Here is a 13,635-nt window from a genome sequence, read left to right on the forward strand (position 1 = left end):
GTGGAGCTACACACCCTCTCCTTCACAGCAGAGAAGAGCACAAAAGGAAGATTCTGGGAAGCAGTTACTCTGCAGCAACAAGAAAACCTGCTTGGGCATTCCGAGGATGTATTTATTGCAGTAAAACCACATCACCGAATGGTCTAACAACAAAATACTGCTCTGGGCACTTTGGGAGGGTTCCAAGTTATAATACCCAGGCAGGATTTTTATGGGATTTTGTAAACCCGAGGCAAACATCTTAACACATAAGTTTCAAAGAAAATCTGTAGTATCTATTGGATGGTGGATACACGCTCAGTTCAGCTTCCTCGATCTCTTTAATCCTTGACTGAAACATAAAAGCATGTGGCATGCCATTCTTTAACAGCAGAGAGCCAGCTGACAGTTGAAATCTAACGGGAAGGAAGGGCAAAAGCCTAAAGAGAGAGAAGCCATACGCCCCTATCACTCTGTATCTTATTTCTAAAGGCCCATGGGAGAAACCTCCTTCAGACCTCCCTATCTGGAAAAGCTGTACTTCCTCAGAGCAACTAGCTTGTTCTGTACCTTTAGACAGTTTAACATAAATCTTGTAACTAACTGATACTGTTTTCCTTTCTCCTTTGCCCAGGAGGAAGCTCAGCACTAAATGTGTGACGACTGGACACTCATTTCTGTGTCAGTTAATCCTCTGGACCTTTATTTCCATTTTCTTTCAAGTAGTTTTTCAATTCATTCATTTTTTATCCCATCAGTGTATTCCAACTGCTTTTTGGATTGAAGTGGGATATAAACAAATTAAACTATCATTATTATTGCTGAGCATGGGAACAAGTTGGAGGACCACCTATCTGGAAAATGATAAAGGAAAAGGCTGAACACTTTCATGAATATACCTTCACGTCAGCTGTTTTCCATTCGCCAGCTTAAAGAGCTGCTTTAATCTGAAAGAGCTGCTTGTATCCAGAAAAAGTATGAGCAAATAAGAGGAAAAGCTGGGTTTTGAGTAGAAAACTCCTCTGTCTGCACCCTCTCACTATGCATTCTGGGGAAGTTACTCAATCTCTGCGTATTTTCTCATCTGTAAAATGAGAATAACACAACTTCCTTGAGAAGGAAGGAGCAGGAACCGCTGTGGTGAGGCTTAGGTGAATGCCTAACCTCAGAGTCACAAGAGGCTAACAGCCCCGTTAAGGGAAGATACACAGTGGCAGGGAACGCTGGCACCAGAGCAGATGTCCGTACCCTTTCTCACGTGTGTCCAAGGTAGGAGTGTGGGGTAGGAGGGCATGCAGATCTATTTAAACAAGCTTGCTTTTAAGTTATAAGCAGCATTTAAGATCGGAGACTTGTTCAGCAGCCAGGATTCCTAAAGTTCCTTAGTCTCTCTGGTCCTACGAATACAGTCTAAAAATGGTGAGTAAATGTCAGAACCCACTGAACAAACCACGGCAGCACAGATGTCAAAAGATTTGTGGTGTTACGATGTCATCCATACATTCATCTAACGAACATTTTAGGAGCATCAACAATGTCCCAGACACAGAGATGAATAATCAATGATTCCTGACCTCAAGCAGGCTGGGGGAGGTGGCAAGACACATGCGAGCAGATGAAATTGTCAAAGAGCCCCAGTCAGTGCTCTTCCCCAGGCAATGACAAGGTGCTGTGGGAATACAGAAGAGGGGACAATGAACTTCTTCTCTGAGGGGGAGACATCTGAACTGAGTCTTGAAGGAGGACTGAGAGCCGGGAGAGGGCAGGGGAAGTAGTGCATTCCTACAGAGGGAACAGAATGTGCAAAGGCAAGGAGGTACTGAAGAGCCCACGTGGACCAAGGGAAACTCCGCGTGCAAAGGGCCTAGGCTCTGTGGGGTTTCAAGGGGAAGCTGGCGCTGGGATGCTTGGCCCAGACTGTTGGTCAAAGTCTAGATTCTCTCTTATAAGAACAGATGCTCACAGAGCAGGGGAGTGACACAATCAGCTTTATACTTTGGTACACTTCTCCTGGCGGCACTGCCAACAACGGGTTTGAGGAGACTGGTGGCAGGGAGGCCCGCTTGGCAGGCCGTACCAAGACTTGTCTGCTCTATGGCAGGGGCCGGCTGAGTCCCAAGTCCCTCACTGAGCCAACGCCAAAGCCATCACTGACAAGCTGACGCCGTCAATATCAGAGCTCAGCCCTAACGTCAGCTACGCTAAAATGTTCGCATCTAGCATCTAGTGTCAGCTCCATCGCTGATAGCTCTTCCTCTAGGGGTGACTGTAATCATTTTCTGTTTGATCTTAATACAAGCACCGAATCATATTCAAGTGATAACCACTAGTAGCTTATACTCCCGCCCAGGCTTGGATTGGATAATTTGGAATTTAAATAATAAAAAAGAACATGCTGACATGACAGTAAGGTCACACTTTATCCTCCTCTAAGCCAATATATAATTTGCTCTCAGTCAAACAGCCAAATATAATCAAATTAAATACCATTCCTATTACAAAAGAAGAAAGACCAAGGCTGTTCCAATAAACCAATTCTCCTGCCTAAACTGCAAAACCTTCAGGAAAGGTTTTGAAAGCATGACCCATCAGTTCTAATTTTTAAAACTTATCCTTTCAGTCAAGACTAGAAAAAGGCCCATTCCAACTTTTATCTTTACTACAAAGTGCTGTTATCTTGGCCTGATGTCAGGAGCTCTATCTCTCTTTCTGCTGACAAGCAGAGAGGAGAAAGATAAGATTGGAAACGAATCTCACTTCTCTGAGTAAATAAATAATCAATACTCATCTAAATGTAAATGAGAAGGTAGCCCCCTCTGATAACAGCACTCTTATCAGAGAGCCAATTTTCTTCAGACATTTGGCCTCAACCAAATCACCATCATTCAGCCCCAGCCTAATGGCAAAAAATCGTAACTAAATTGAACCGATCACCAGAGATCAACTAAGTTCGGCCCTGGCCACTTCAGGTTCAAATGTTTGGGAATGCAATTTTGCCCCCATTAACTTTCAATAGCAATGAAGAACAGACTGGTCAAGGGGTCAGTTTGTGCAATAAACAAACCCCAGAAAGGGGGCCGGCCAGAGAAGATGAGCAGGAGTGGGTTTAAGTGTTTAAACAATGTTATAACTGGAGCCAACCCCAAAACTGTGAAGGGAAGGCTGCTTCTATGGGGTGGGGAGACAGCATTCTTTCCTTTTATGAAAGGCTTGGTTGAAACTGAGGAGACAATGATGATTCAACTTTATTAAAGCAAATGTAAACAAAGAAAAAGAGATATTAAAAAGCTACAGAAGCTAAAAATAACCTAAGGTTGGAATGATCAATTTCCTTCAACTAATTTGTATCAGACTTACATCTGACCCAGCAGTGCTGCACTGACCTGATTTTACTGAAATAGGACGCCGTCTGCAAGACAAATCACTTTAAAACCACTGCACTGGGGTTTCCATTTCTTTGCTGCAAGACTCAATTCACTGCTGATGAGAGTATTGGGGAAATTATGACCATTATTGATAGGACAGCAAAACCATTTTTACACGGTAGTCTTCAAGTCGACAGAAAGCTTGCACCGGACCATTAATGAAGGTGTCAGCTAGAATCAGAAATTAAAGACAAAGGCTGGGAAAGGACTAATTTTTAGAGCACGTTTAAGGACACCAGATACACAGAAGCGGCAGCCATTCATCCTCTTAGGAGTAACAGAGCCTAAACAAGCATCAGCTGAGGAGCAGGCGGCTCTGCCTACAATTAGGGAAAGGAAATGCTTCTTTTCTTTTCTGCCTGGCCCTGGAGTTCTAAGAGCACAGGCTCTCAGCATTATCAGCTTCAAATCTTTACCAGCCAAAGGAGGACATGTCTGGTATGAGGCAGAACTATTCAAAGTGTAACCATCTTGATATATCTGGTTTTGTGATTAGCAGTAATCTTTTACCAAGATGTCTGCACGACTACTTGTATTTCCCAGCCAAAAAATTCCTGTATATCCTGGCTCCTCCAGTACCTCTTCAGAGCAGTTCCTCAGAACTATCTGAGAGGCCGTCTCCCAGGGGAGAGAGTAAGGTCCCCAAATAAAACTGAAACTCACTGCTCAAAACAAAAACAGACAAAAAGTGTAACCACCTCTGTTCCTGCTGTGAGTATCTAATCCTAGAAGGTGGACATGTGGTGGTTTAAGTGTGGGTTTTGGAGTTAGAAAGACTTGGGTTAAAATCTTGGCTCTCTTACAAAAGCTCTGTGACACTGGGCTAGTTGATCTAAACCTTCGTGGAGTAATTGCAAAGATTATGCAGAACACAATGCCTAGGACATAATAAGCAGTCAATAAATGCCAGCTGTATACTACTATGCAAATTTTAACAAAATCACCAATTTGCCCTTTTAGAAAATAACAACAGTGACTGACATTGAGGACTTCCTTGGCCCTTAGCAAAGTCCTTTACATGCATTAGCTTTCCGAATCACAGAACAATGAGGTAGGCCCTATTCTAATCCCCATATTACAGAGGAGGAAAAAACACTGTGGCCAAGTCATGTGTCCACAGCGAGGCCAGAAGAATCCAGGTGTGTGATTCCAGTGCCTGTGCTCTTAACCACACCGCTATGCTGTGTTCCAGAAAGAGCATTCTATAATCTTCTTGATCTTTGGGTTAAAAAAAACAATTGTAAGGCTGAGATCATTTATCAGTTCAGAAAGGAGTGAAGATGTTGGGTGGGAAACTAGGAGGAAGAGAGGGTGGGTAGCTGGTCTCACATGAGGGGGTTGAGACTGAGAGCTCCTCAGTCCCCATGGCGGGCACCTATCTGCCGAGCACTTCAAGTGAACGCCATCCGCTTGCCCTGATTTTGTCGCGGGGAGAGGGGGCCTTTTTCTAAGTTAAATGATTTAGAGTTACTGCCTCAATCCACAGTTCTGAAAGTGTGATTTCTTTAGGGTTTAACTATACCCATTTCTAGTCTTGTTACAACTTTTTTATTGCGATAGAAAACATTTACTGGAAATATGTTACTGCTATTACCAGATCATAAAATAAAAAGAAAAATAGTTTATGTATTGCCATCATTTCCAATCATCAATCAGAAAGTGCCAAGAGGAGGAAAGGAAAGGGCGTACAGCTGAGATTTCCTTCTTTGTGCAGGAGAAAATGCAGGAGCATCGTAATTCTTTAGAACAAATTTCTTCTTGAACATCCAGCCTTGCAGAAGGGCTCCTGGGAGGAGTCAGGAGGCACACCTTTGGGCATCTCTCTCCTCTCTGCAGCCCTGTCTGACTCCCTGTCAGAATCAAGAGCTCTTTCATCCCAACCTCCTTCGGGCCGTGTTCCTCTCAGTGCCCGGAGCAGGCTGGATTAGAAGCATTGCTGTCTATTTTTCGTTGTTCTCCCCCGGCCTCCCAATCAGGGCACTCTTTGAAGATGGGGGTGGGGGGGCTTTTTAAAAAACCTAACTCTACTCCCAGAGCTCCAGCACAGCAACAGATTCTTTGTACGTGCTTAATAATCTCTGTTAAATAGAATGACTTCAAGAAGGTGGCATTTAAAATTGAACAACCTTCACCAACGAAGGACTCTAGCCTAAGAAACATTACTCCAAGCACACAATGATGTATGTTCAAAGATGTTCACTGCAGCACTGTTTCAATAGTAAAAAGTGCACACGATCTAAATATCCTCCAGTAGGAAACTATCAAATACGGTGTATCTGTACACTGGGATGCTATGGAGCTGTTAAAAAAATTAAGCTAAGTTAATAAGACATGGGAAGATTTCTATGATACATTATGAAATTTAAAAAGATATGGAATGTACAGTATATATTCCATTTTAATAAAGTAAAACCCCAGCTATATATGTGCATTTGTATCTGTGTGTGCATGTAAATTTGTTGAACACACACACACACACACAAGCACAAGCACAATCTGGAAGGATATGAACCAAACTGTTCTCACGGTTATTCTGCTACCGTAGAATTACCTTGGGTGCAGGATGCAGCAGTAGCACAGATGAAGGCTTTCACTTTTTTCTTTACTTTATAGACTTCTATCTTGTTTGGCTTTTTGACAGTGGGCATATGATTAGCATTACTACTATCATTAAAAATCCAATTTTAAAAAATGAGGTTGAACAATCTTAGAGATGATTCCAGCAGGATCAGACTAGGGACTGTGGCCCCTGGAGCCTCCTCCCAGATCATGTGGGCTCAGTGGCTGCTGGGGAGACACCTAAACAGTTCGGGAGCCAGGGACTAAAATGGCAGAGAGCCTGTTTAGGAGTTCCCGTGGTCCTAAGTCAAGCCACGGAGTGGACCACAGAGGTTTCCAGAGCTGCTCAAAGGAGCTGGGCAGCAAAGGTGAAGATGACTGGAGCATCTGGGGCTGGGCTGCTGGTGCCCAGAGGCCATTCACAGAGAGAGCCAATGACCACAGACCAAGGGTCAGATTGCCCACCTAGTCTGGACAGCTATGCCTGCCCTGTCCTCCTCATGGATTCTGGATGGTACTGTGGAAGACAAGAGTGATCCCATACTGTCTCTGTCTGGCCTCCTCAACCTCCCTCTACAGCAGTCCTGATGCCTTCCTCCATTCAGTCTTTGAGACAAGAGGTGGTGTGTCAGCAGTCCATCCCTGCAGCCCAGGTGTTGGGAGAAGGTCTGATATGATTCCTGCCCTAGGCTCAATATTGTGTGTGTGTTTGTGTATGTGTGTCTAGGGAGTCCTCTGCAACCTCTGCCGAGCCCACCACATTTGAGAGGGTATGGTGTAAGGGTTATAAGCCAGACTGCTTGGGTTTGAATTCTCAGCTCTACCGCTTACTGGCTGTGTGACCCTGGGCAATTCACTTAACCTTTCTGTGCCTTACTTTCACATCTGTAAAAGAGGGATAACAACAGAACCTACCTCTTAGAGTTGTTCCAAAGATCCGATAAGTCATGCGTCTAGGCTGCTGCCTCTGCTTTCCAAGCAGCACTGGGAGAGGGAGGTGGGGGGGCAGGGGTGCTTCTAGTTCTCCAGAAGGGGGCTGGAACCTCTAGAGGTCTGCCACATTGGTCTCATCTCCCTCTTCTCCACCTCCCACCTAATGACATAATAATCCAGAAATATCCTCCAAAACTATGTCATTTCAACCCTCTGTCTGGAATAATCTTCCCTCTACTTCAGTTTTCTAGCACTCACTCTCCTTGAGGAGTCAAAACTCTGCTCAGGTGCCACTGCCTCGGGACTCCTCTGTGCTACTCATACTAAAAAGAGCTCTGCGTGGGCCTGTTTCTTGTACTTGCTGCATGCAAGTTGAGGGTGGGAGCACATTTTTGTATCCCTGCATTCCTAGGATGGCCACGGTACAAGGGCTGTTAGTGAATATTTGGTGACTAGCCTGAAGCCCAGCCTGCTTGCCTACCCTCCTGATCATCTCTTGCTCCTAAACTCTACCTCCATCTGACTCCAAATGTCCCCTCTGTCTGGAGACTCCCAATAGTGCCCCAAATCTGACTGGGTTTCCTGGGGATGGGTGGAGCTAGTGTGGATCAAGCTTTGGACACTGGCTGGAGAATGGAAGACCCCCACTGACATGCGCCAGTCCCGCCTCCCAATCAGGCCATTCCCTCACCCAGGCCCGTCTTCTCCAGCCACAGCAACCTGTCCTAACATGCTTCCTACCAGAGTGATCTGAGCTACCACACACAAGCCTAAGTGGAACACACTAACATCAGAACGAGAAGAGGTAAAGCCTGGGCAACCTAAAACTTCAGAACTTGGAAAAGGCTGGAAGCCACTGGAAAGGAGACTCTCTTACACCAGCTCAGGCGGGGAGGGTGCTGGAAGGGCCAGACACTTCACCACCCTGAGGAGTGCTAACAGTGTGTAACCTGTCACCATCTAGCTGGTGTGGATGCACTTCCCTTTGGAGAAAGGAGTCCAGATATTACTTGTAAAAAAGAAATATTTTTTCTTCCTTCAAATCCAGATATCACTTGTTAGAGAGAATGGAAATCTTTAACACTGTCCCTTAGCATCCAAATTTTCAATCCAATCTGTTTCTCTTAACTTGAGTCACTGTGACATTACCAAATTTTACATACAGTTATCTGTTGCTCTGTAAAGAAATACAGATGGTTTTTGTGGAAATAAACAGTCATTTACTTTAAACAATTGTAAAATAGTTTATGGAAACAAGTGGGGTAATGCATTCAAATAAATGCCAAAACTGGTTGATGGGGAGCCAGGATGCTAAATCACACTGCTGAAGAATTCAGCTGTGGGGAGCAGACAGTAAATCCAGAGTGACAGGATTTCCCGTGATGGCAAAGGTTTCTGACATCCAGCCCAGTACTCAAAAACCACAGCAGTTGAAACCCATTTTCCTTAACACAGCCTTGACAGCAGCGAAATTAGTGAATTTAGTCACAAGCACCTAAGAACGAAAACAAAAGGAACGAACAAAAAGGAGACTTCATTCGTCCGCAGCCCTTTCTGAGTTATATAAAGCAGTGACTCCAACCTGAGTCAATGGACAGCAAGCTTAGGGCCAACTGTTTTCAGTCGTCAGACTTTGTTATGATACAGTGGAATCTGAAGGCTTCCCTTCAAATCTGCTTACGCCAGAGACTGGCTTGGGTAAATAATACCCTCTCTGAACCTCAGTCTCCTCCTCTGTAAAATGAGGATGATAGTTGTATGTACTTGACAGGCCGTTGAGCAGATGCAGTGAGGCCCCAGGAGTGACAGCATTCTGTAAACAAAGCTGGTGCCAGCTGCCCTGGTGGAAGGGGCTTCTAGCCCTGGGCAGGACAGCAGGCCTCCACCAACGCCCCAAGGAAGCACCACTGACAGTGAATGACTTGAGCCTGCCTTGTGGGAAGGGAAAGAACTCCAAGCACTTTTTTGTTTCTAATTTTATAGGACAACCAACTATAAACTTGTTAACCTTCCCTTCTCAAACCTTTTCCTTGTACCTGGGTTTCCAGTGATGACACGAGTCTCCCAATGAATTAACTCAGTTGTTCATCAAACATCTACCAAACTCCTACCACGTGCCACACCCTGAGCTAGACGCTACAGATGCAAAGATGAGTAACACTGACTCTGGCCTTTGAGGATTCTGCACAGTGAACAAGGCCTCCCAAGTTTGGAGTACTTCTTAACCAGCCTTCCTCCTTGTTGCTGACATTAGGTCAGCCCCCAAGTTCTGCAGACACTACCCACTCACCAAGTCTCCCTGGCATGCTTATCACCCAGCCCACAGTGACGGTCTCCCACCCTGCCTCCTCGCCTCCAGCCATCCATTCCCCACCCTATAGTCAGAGGGTGCTCTCTGGAGTCAAACTCTGAAGGTTTATCACTTCCGGGCTTCCAATCCTTTCACAAGCTCCCCACGGCCAACTCCTCACCCTGCTCTCCAAACAGTCTATCCATCTTACTTTCCTGTTCCCCTATGTCCTCTGTGATCCAGCCAAACTGGTCTCCTCACTATTTGGTGCACACACTCCGTGGTCTCCCACCTCCACGTCACTGCTGTGCGTTCCCTGTGCCCACACCGCCTGCTCCTCCAGTCTGTCAAATCCACATCCCTCCTCTACGGTTATTCCCCAAGTCTAATCTGGCCTCCACAATGGGCAAAAAGTTGTACCACTTAACACTCCTCTCATCTGTGGGCTCTGCTCCAGGGCAAGAGGATTTCTGCAATTCCAGGCCAACCAAAGTCAAGGCTTCCTTTTTTTTACTCTAGCCTTGGCCTTCCTGTCTCATTCAGATAACTGCCCTTGATCCTGGCCCAGCACTGCCCAGGACCCTGTCCCCAGGCCTGGTGTCCTGCTAGGTTCTCAGTGTGCCTCTCTGAAAATCCTGCCCGCCCAGATGCCACCCACCTGATTGGATTTCCTTGTTCATATATTACACATGTAATTTATCTGAATTCAACCACATGTGCTTGATAAAAATAAGGGGAAAAAGAGGTGGAGACATGACCAAGACAACACCTGAAATAGTTTGGAGAATTCCACTTGCCGTGACTCAATGAGGCCCAGGAGAGTGAGTGTGAGGTAACAGTCTTATTCATCTTTGCAACTACGAGACTTGGTAAATGTGTGATGAATGACTAACTGAATTAACCAGGTGGATGGTGGTGTCTCAGTTTTCCAGTTCCTCTTACAGTGTGAGCATCTTTCTGTGCCAAGTTTGATTTTAGTATTTATATATATGTACTTTTAGTTTTCATCTGTTCTAATGCTAGTGAAAAAAGCTAGCTGTGTTGGATTTAAAGAGAAAAATCACAGCACTTTGGCCTCTGACAGCTTTTTTTTTTTTTTTTTTTGTGGTACGCGGGCCTCTCACTGTTGTGGCCTCTCCTGTTGCGGAGCACAGGCTCCACGGCCATGGCTCACGGGCCCAGCCGCTCTGCCGCATGTGGGATCTTCCCGGACCGGGGCACGAACCCGTGTCCCGTGCATCGGCAGGCGGACTCTCAACCACTGCGCCACCAGGGAAGCCCTGACAGCCATTTTTAAGAATTTTTTTTCCTAGAGGCAATTTTGACAACAGGAATTTTGCTCACTTGTTGCCTCTGTGACTTGACCCTCTCAGGACATGGCTCTGTACTGCTGTCCCTGGATGCTGAGAGCGTCGTCTCCTTCCCTGGTCCTTGCTGCCTGCAGTTCCCCCTCAGTCTTTGTGGTCCTCGGGTATGGATTGCCCATCTGCCCTGCTCCCTGTTTTGGGGAGTCAGACCCTTCAGAGATAGGTTCCGCCTGCCAACCCAGCTCCTCTCTGCCTGTCCACCTTCCTTCTAACCACCACTGTACCAACTAGGGCTGTGCTTCAAGTCAGGACACAAGCCTTAGTTAAGCATTTTTCTTATTGCTAGTACCCTGTCTAGCTCCATAATACCCAAGTGGGCTCTTGCCTCAATACCTTCCACTGGATTGGTAGGACCTTAATGGCAGGGTTCAAATCCCAGCTCCACCAAGCTTTAAGATCTTGGGATATATAAATACCCAATGGAATACTACTCAGCCATAAAAAAGATGAAACCGTGCCTTTTGCAACAACATGGATGGACCTTGAGGGTCTCATGCTAAGTGAAATAAGTCAGACGGAGAAAGACAAATACCATACGATTTCACTCATACATGGAATTTAAAAACAAACAAACAGAATAATAAAATAAATGAACAAACCAAACAAAAACACATAGATACAGAGAACAGAATAGGAGTTACCAGAGGGGAAGGGGGGTGGGGAGGGTGAAACAGGTAAAGAGGGTCAACCGTATCCGTATGGTGATGAATGGAAACTAAATTTCTGGTGGGGAGCTCGCTGTAGGGTATATGGAAGTAGAAATATAATGTTGTACACAAACTTATATAATGTTATAAACCAATGTTACCTTGATAAAAAAAATAAATCTTAAAGAAAAAAGACCTTGGGAAATTACTCAAGCGCTCTAGGCACTGTTTCTTTATCTCTAAATTGGAGATAATGATAAGTACTAACTCATGAAGTTGTTTTATAGATTGAGATAATAATGTATGTAAAGCACTTAGCCTGGCACATAGTAAGTGCTCAATAAATGGCAACTATTTATTACTATATTAATACAATTTTGCACACTTTACCATGTCAACTCTGAAGCCATCAAACAGGTAAGAAGCTGAATTATACATCCTCAAAGCCAATTGTGACTTATAACCTAAGATGTTAAAATATGCTTCTCCTTGTGCTAAAACACACAAAACAAAAAGGCAAATGCAATGGAAAAGATGGCAGTAGAGGAGGTAGAGGAGTCGTGGCTGCCAGCCATTTCCTTTCTGGGAGTTTTCCCTTTTGTTAGATCTATTATCTTGGAGCTGGGCTGCCCTGCTGGCTTTCCATTTGCCTTGCTAATAACAGTAAATCCAGCAACTTCCACTGCAGCTCCTGTCTCCTTCAGCTGACTCTGAGGCCAATCAGCATTTCCTCTCTGCTCAAGTCTGATGTTCCCTGGGAAGTCCTGCTGAAGACAAAATTTATGACAAAAGTTTCTCCAGCTTTTAACCCTTCTGCCTATCCAGACCCAGATGCAAAGCGCTCCAGAGGAATGCTAGGTCATTCCTACATGTGCATGCCTATGTTCTCACTGATGCTTTGCTTCTCTGACAAGGGGCCTCAGACCCCTGGAAAAGCTCAAATGAGCAGCTGGGCAGACAGATGCACACATTCTGGGCCATACCTAATGTGGACTAAGTTTGAGCTGGTTCTTTAGCAGCTAGAGTCTCTGACTCAAAGCAGTCATATGCATAAAAAAAAAGCGTTATATTACAAAATTTTGAGTATGACTGGGTCTCATAACAGTGAAATTGAAGGGAGGGGACAGGACTAATATTTACTGAGTAATAAATAACAGCTAAGTGCTTGGTGTTTGACATGGATCTCTAATTCTCACAACAATGCCATGAAGAAGACACTATTATTATTCTCATTCATAGATGAGGAAAATGAAGTTCAAACAAGCTAAGAAACTCACCAAAGAGCTAGAAAGAGTAACAGGAGCAAGAGTGGAACCAGGGAGGTGTTTCTAGAACCCAGGTATTAAGCTTCAGTTAAGACTACCAACCAGCGGCCTGTGATCTAGTTGTGACCTATTTTATTAAAGAGCAAACTAAAGCAAAGGAGCTCAGAGTGGGAGAATGACATGACCACGGTCACCCAACTAGTAGTGACAGGGCCAGCTTTAAGCCAATAAAGGAAGCCTGCTCCTGTGTTCTACAACAGCCATGCCCTGAAATAAATCCTCCAAGGGCTGCAGAGGAGGAGAGAGCACTGCTTCAGGATTTTGGGAGACAACGGGGTGGCACTCCACAATCTCTTCAGCTGGAGAGAGAACAATGGCTGTCAGCCGAGGCTCCAGCTCACGGGCAAAGGCAGCAGTGGTGCAGCGGCCCCACCAGGCCCTTATGGACCTGGCACAGAAGAAGGGTCTCATTACAGGGTTTTCATTTTAAGTAAGTTCGAGCCTTCTGGGAGAGCTACATTCTAGCTCAATGGGCTTTTCTACGACCTCTTTTCCACCTCTCCACAGAAGTTAGATGATACACTTAACCAGATTAGTAGATTCAGTAAACTAATTTTTGTCTCAATTTAAAAAAAGAAAAGAAAAAAAAGTGTCAAAATGTACATGTGACAGCTGTTTGGGACTCTAATGTTATGGAAAAGCAGCTGTTTTCATTTATATCTGAGATACTAGTCATTCTTAGAATGGGACAGAGTACTCAGCTAATAGCTTGTGCTTTAACCTATGGAAAATACAGGTCACAGAGACAAAATACGTTGGCAAAATCACAATATGATGGTTATACTCATATAACATTTTGGTCTTAAAAGGTTTGGAAATGTTTATAAGGGGAAGCAAATATTTAATAACGATGTTCTCATAGAAAACTGACATCCAATACAATGAAATGGATTGTGGCTTTTAGGAGAAAGGAAGTTTCCAAATAGAGAAAGTCCATGTAGGTAAGGGGAAGAAAGAGAAAGCTTTCTAAGCTCTAGAATTTGAAAGTAAGCTGTCTTCTGTTTACAAATTTTAAAAACTATTCTTACTCTTATCAAAGTAACCTGTATCTACAGTTTTATAGTTATAAGTCCTATAATAAAAACCAGTTAATTCCCTGCCCATCCCCAA

At 44.6% G+C, this 13,635-nt stretch overlaps 1 protein-coding gene across 5 annotated transcripts in view; it reads right to left on the minus strand.

The window, feature by feature from the left end:
• Nucleotides 1-13,635, minus strand: part of MAPKAP1 (MAPK associated protein 1) — a 231,214-nt gene that overhangs the window by 65,647 nt on the left and 151,932 nt on the right. Inside the window, exon 9 of one of the 5 annotated variants that reach the window (XR_003790653.1) lies at nucleotides 1,554-1,648. The exons of the other annotated variants lie outside the window; for them this stretch is intronic. The gene's annotated coding sequence lies outside the window, so the exon portion shown is untranslated. The remainder of the gene's footprint in view (nucleotides 1-1,553; nucleotides 1,649-13,635) is intronic. 5 annotated transcript variants of the gene reach the window in all.

The sequence above is a fragment of the Monodon monoceros genome, unplaced genomic scaffold (genome assembly GCF_005190385.1).
Source record: "Monodon monoceros isolate NGI ecotype Baffin Bay Population unplaced genomic scaffold, NGI_Narwhal_1 Super_Scaffold_5, whole genome shotgun sequence".
In the NCBI taxonomy this organism is placed as follows: Eukaryota; Metazoa; Chordata; class Mammalia; order Artiodactyla; family Monodontidae; genus Monodon; species Monodon monoceros.